Raw genomic sequence first — 6,156 nt, forward strand, 5'->3', positions numbered from 1 at the left:
CTAGCAGTTTGTAACCCATGGATTAAAAACAAAGATTAATACATTATGTATGAAAAAATCCCAAAGAAACAGTATTTTATGTGCTCACTAAAACATTAGTAAAAGAGAAAATCTAAATAAGAATAATAAATAAAAAGGCTAGGATATAGCTCGTTTGGCAGACTGCTGGCTTACCATGCACCAAGTCCAAGGTTCGATTCCCAGCACTGCATAAACTGGGAGTGGCGGTTCATTCTTGTAATGCCAGCACTTGAGAGATGGAGGCAAAAGAGTCAGAAGTTCAAGGCCTCTACCGTACATAGCAACAAGGCAGCTGGGGTCCTGCTTCAAAAAATAATAAGAATTAATAATAAAGTTGAAAATAGTAATTATGGAAAATCTATGACTATTTACTGAAGCAGTGAACAATGCTACTGGAAAAGGAGATCTAAGATACTTTATTAAATACAGAAATCACGCCAGGCATTGGTGGCATACACCTTTAATCCCAGAGGTAGGCAGATCTCTGTGAGTTCAAGGCCAGCCTGGTCTACAGAGCAAGCTTCAGGACAGCCTCCAAAACAATACAGAGAAACCCTGTCTCAAAAAAACAAAAACAAAACGAAACAAAAATATATAGAAATCACTTACTGGGTCTCTGATGCTGCCAGGATCCAATAGAGGGATTTACTTTCTCTTTTCCCTTTTATCTCTTGACTGTTCCATGTACCCCTTTGGGGTGTGGACACTATCTCAGGTATGTGAACTCTCCCCTACAATTACAATTTACTTCCTTAGAAGTTGGCTTTTAATTATTTTCCTTGCAATGTATATATGTGTTTGTGCACGCATGTGTGTGTGTGTGCATGTACACATGTGTGGGCATGGAGACATCATAGAGTGTGTGTGGAGATGAGGGGACAACATGTAGGAGTCGATTTCTATACCATACAGATCTCTGGTATGGAATTCAGATCGTCAGGTGTGGTGACCCCGTTAGGTCTCAAGACAAGTTTCTTCAGCAAGCATCTTTATGCCCTGGGCATTCTTCCCAGCTCATGCTTGACTCTTAGATAGTCAAAGAGGAGGCCATGGCATGGCTAAAGTAGATTAAAGTGGGAAGAAGCTGCAGATGGTGTTGTGAAGGGAGATGGGATCATACAGGGTCATCATGGTTTAGGCAGCAAAAGGAAGTCCTTAGAGGAATATAAACAAGGGAGGGACTCGACCTTGGAGAAGACTTTAGATACTTGGGCCCAAGGACCTCACATTGACCTAGCCAAAGAGGCTTATCCAGAGACCTAACAGTGGGTTATCCATGAAGCCAAGAGTTAGTTAAAAACCCTGGTCTCCCATCTCTCCAAGGGACAAAAGCAGAGCTTGTAGTCAAAGTCATGGCAGCCATGCTCTGACCACAGCACCACTGTGTCTTCTTTTGAGAAGTTACATTTCTCTTGCAACTTGGCCAGCTTTCATGTTTACGCATACCTGTGGTTTAGTGTCTATCCAGCAGATAGAGTGATAATGTTAAAACTGAATTTGTTAGTTGCCTACATTTAAACCTTCCGCCTATGCTCTTGTTGTCCCTCCAAGCCTAAGGAGTGTGGATGTTCTGTGTCCAATCATGGATTTATTCTGTGTGTGTGTGTGTGTGTGTGTGTGTGTGTGTGTGTGTGTGTGTGTGTTGGGGGGTGCGAAGACTGATGGATGAGCACACAAACATGTAGATACAGTCTTGCAAACACAAAGATTATGGCGCATTGTTTTTAAATCTATGTAGGGTAGACATGAATTCATGGTGCATATAGTGCATTGGAGACACTAGGCCAGACCTCCTGGAGGTTTGACTTCAAACACATTGCTTAGCTTTGGTGCCGAAGAGATAGCTTAGCAGCGAAGAGCACACGCTCTTCCAGAGGACCCAAGTTTGACTGTTGTCTGCATTTGCTTTCTATTGCTATGATGAATACCATAACTGTAAACATCTGGATAAGGAAGGGCTTATTTCTTCATGGAGGGAAGGTAGCCAGGGCAGGAACTGAAGCAGAGACCAGAGAGGAGTGCGGCTTACTGGCTTGCTCTCCATGGCTTGCTCAGTTTGCTTTTTTATATACCCTTTTCTTACACCTGCCCAGGGATAGCATTGCCCAAATGAACTGGGCCCTTCCACAGTAGTCTTCATTCAAGGAAATGCCCCGCAGACTGGCCCACAGGCTAATCCGATGAGGGTATTTTCTCAGTTAAGATTTCCACTTCTGAGATGACTCTAGCTTGTGTCAAGTTGACAAAATAAAACTAACTAACCCAGTTTCCAGCACCCACATGGGTTGACTTACAGCTGCCTGTAACTTGATCTCCAGGGGATTTAAAGCCCTGTTTTGGATTTCAAGGGCACCTGTACTGGAACGTGTATATAACACACACACACACACACACACACATAATTTCAATATTTTTAATTATTTACACTTTCTGTGCCTTGGTTCCTCATTATAAGGAAGATAATAAGGCATCTAAGTGTAGATTTACTGTAGATACTAAATTACTATACATAAAATATGGAGAAATACTTGAAACAGTTCCCAGTATCTATGAATTATTACTTAATCGTGTCATTACTGATGAATATATATATATATATACATATATATAATAAAGAATGGAAGAAGGATCTGGATGCATTCCATGAAGATATCTGGCATAGGGGATAAAACACTATCTTTGGAGGGCTTGCCTGAAAGGCCAGTATAACTTTGGCCCTGCAAGTCTATCTCCCCACCTGAAGGTGAAGATAATCCTTTAGAATTTGACTGCAGCACTGTTAATGAAGGGGCCACCCATATGGTATGTCAGTATTTGGCATGGACCGCAGAACCTATTCAAAGGCAAATGATGTCGCTTCCTTTCAGTATTTTCCCCAGTGGGCTGTGAGCTTGCCAGCCCAGCATCCTTAACTGCCCCCGTATGCCCACACCCTTGACCCCAGCAGAGCCTGCGTAACAAAAGACAAGCATGTGTGTGCAGTCAAAGCCACCATTGCTGTGTTCTACACCACTGCCAGAAACCTCATTGAGTACATAATCATCTGTCACAGCAGCAATGTCAGTTGCCACCTGCTGATGTCTCTGCTAAGGAAGGGAGACCTGTACAACCCAGATAATGCCTCTGCCCCGCTCAGATGCCTTTATGCGCCTCGACTCCGTGACTGGCCCTCCCACCCCTGCTCCTCAGGATGATGTTTGAGGCCACCACACCCACTCCTTGCTGTCTGGGTCATGTCTTCTCTCTGCCCTCTTCTGACCCCTCTGCTTCACACCTTCAGACAGTAACTCCTTGGACTTTGAGACTCTGCACGCTTGCACATAGTGTTTCCCTGTCAGGGTGGCCTTCCTAGAGCACTGGGACTCCAAGGCCCAATTCCCACGGTCCCGCAGCACTTCGTTGCAGCACTTCGCACAAACGGCCGCTTTGGCCCTTGTGCTGTGTTTGTCTTCATTTGTGAGTCAAGCGGGCACTCGAAGAATACGTGATCCGGAAGCGGTTTTCACCTCCTCATCCCCCCTGTATCGCCATTCCTTCGTTTCTCTCACCCTTCTGTGTGTCTTTCTGAACAAACCCAGGCGTAACCCACTTTTAATAGATGAGGCACCGGTGTTTTGGAAAGTCCATTGTCATTTGCCGAGGTGTCCTGAAAGAGTCTCTTGCCTGCCAGGGTGCTGCTGCTGCTGAGACCAGTCCTCTTGAATGCAGCTGTTGTTAACAGAGGCGCTCCTCCCGTCCCAGATCCGCCCACGGCCTTGCACAAGCACCCCACTGCTACAAGCAAAGCTTCTGCCACACTCTTCTTGAATCTGATTTTGCTTTTCCACTCTCAGCCACTTCCTCAGATGTCTCCTGAGCTACCCTAACGTCAAACAGCCCCACGCTGCTTACCCCCTTTGGAAAGTGAGTCCCAGGGCTCTCCTTATGTAAATGCGTGCTGACCCTGACTTGCGCTGGAATTGCAGGCCTGTGCCACCCAACCTCGTTTGCCCTGTTCTATTTCTGGCCTTTGAACCATGGTAACTACTTTTCCCCCTCTTCCCTCTTTTCCAAATGATGTTTCTACGCGGTTACCTCTAGGCAAAGGTGGTGGCTGAAGACAGGGACATTGACATTAAGCGTAGTCTCACTTATGTGACTGACCTTTTCTGGGTTCCTAGGTAGCACCCTAAGGTAGGTTACTACTTATTTCCTAATCTGGGTTCAGGGCTGCTCCTGGCTCTTCTGAGTGATCACACAAAGTCATCCCTGAAGATGTGCTCTGTGAGGAAAGCAGGTCACCATGTGCAAAGACACCTCCTTGACAAAGACATCACAGGACTAAGTCCCAAAGAGTGTTGTGTCTCCAGATTCACTTCTGCTGTCAAGAATCTATAGGTTTTTGTTGTTGTCACTGCTGCTGGATAAGATGGTTTCCTTTCGTCTTTGGGACAGAATTTCAAGATCTGTCACTTTGTCCTACTTTGCTCTTAATTCTATACTGCTGTACCCAGGGGACTTTCTGCATGGAGGAAGGCTGAGAGGGGTGGGCACCAGCCAATGATAGCTCCCTCACGGGGTGCCAGAGGGGAGGAGCTAAGGGCAGAAGAAGTTAGCAGAGAATAGAGAACAGTGGAGTCATAGGAGCAAAGAGATGGGGAACAGAAAAATGATACACTCGGGAAAGTTCCTAATACTCTAGATCATATTCTTCTAATGTAAGTGTATTAAATACACCTTTTCTTTTTTTGAGATGTGGTCTCACTATATATCATGAGCTGGTCATGAAGTTTCAATCCTGCTTCAGCATCCCTGGTTACACTATGTAACCCTGGTTGGCTTGGAACTCACTCTGTAGACCAGGCTGCCTTGAACTCACAGAGATCTACCTGTTGCTGCCTCCTGAGTGCTAGGATTACAGGTGTAAGCCACCATACCTAACCCCTAGGGTTTTTTAATTGCTTGTTTTAATATATTCCTGAATACATTTCAATGAAGAATGTTTCCTTCTTCTAAACATAATCATGAATAAAATGTTCATAATACATTTTGGAATATCTGTATCCTTACAGACATATTCTTCTGATGCCCCCTTCTCATCTTCTCTGCCCCTGCTTCCTGTCAGTCTCCTCTTTTCTCTGTCCCCCAGTCTCCCCTTACTTCAGTGTTAAGTGGAGGTTCCACCACCTGATGTCCTCAGTGACAACAGTAGAGCTTCTGTTCCTTTGAAATGTGGCCCAGCGCCAAAGGACCATTTCCTCAGTTACACGGACTCACTTGCAGCTCAAGGGCAGTGAATAGACTCTGTTTGTCATTGGAAGTGTGTCAGTGTCACACTGGGACTGGCATGAGTTAATGCTGTCATCTTTGGAAAATTCCACCTGCCTTGAGTGCTTGGTTTTGTTGGCCAGATTGAGGTCTCACCCCTGCTAGGGTTCCACTAAGCTACATTCATAGCCCCTCGAGTAGCTATAGCTTTGTTTTTGTTTTTTTGTAGTTAAGGTTAGTCTTGAATTTGTGATCCTGCTTCAGCTTCCCATGTACTTTAAACCAACACAGCCCCTACACAAAGCTTCAGATGAGTCCCAATACCGCAATCTATCCTTGTTCTCACAGCATCTCACTAGGCCCTCCCTTCTAGCCTCACCCCTCCCCGCCCCCATCCTCTGGATCTCTGACTACCCTCCAAGTTAGTGCACAGCCTTGCACCTTAAGCTCGTCTTCACTCTCCTCTGGCTACCCAAAGCTGTGCGAGTGAGTCTGTGTAACTGAGGAAATGGTGCTTTGGTGCTGAGCCACACTTCAAATGAACAGAAGCTCTATTGTTGCCACTGGGGACATATTGTGTCACTCTGTCCTTTGCAGTTGTCAGCCTCTTAGAGCTGGGGCCTAGATCTTTCATCCACAGGGATTCTAGAGTACCTCTCCAAAGACTTGTAGCACCCTCTGTCTCAAGTTACAAAGAACCTTCTTCATTTGCCTTCTTCTTCTTCTTCTTCTTCTTCTTCTTCTTCTTCTTCTTCTTCTTCTTCTTCTTCTTCTTCTTCTTCTTCTTCCAGTTCATGGCTTTGCAACAAGAAAGTGACACATATTTAATAAAAGGATCGATTCTCACCCAAACCATTTCCCATGCAATGCCTGGATTAATTCCAGTCT

Source organism: Mesocricetus auratus, unplaced genomic scaffold (genome assembly GCF_017639785.1).
Source record: "Mesocricetus auratus isolate SY011 unplaced genomic scaffold, BCM_Maur_2.0 Super-Scaffold_4256, whole genome shotgun sequence".
Taxonomy (NCBI): domain Eukaryota; kingdom Metazoa; phylum Chordata; class Mammalia; order Rodentia; family Cricetidae; genus Mesocricetus; species Mesocricetus auratus.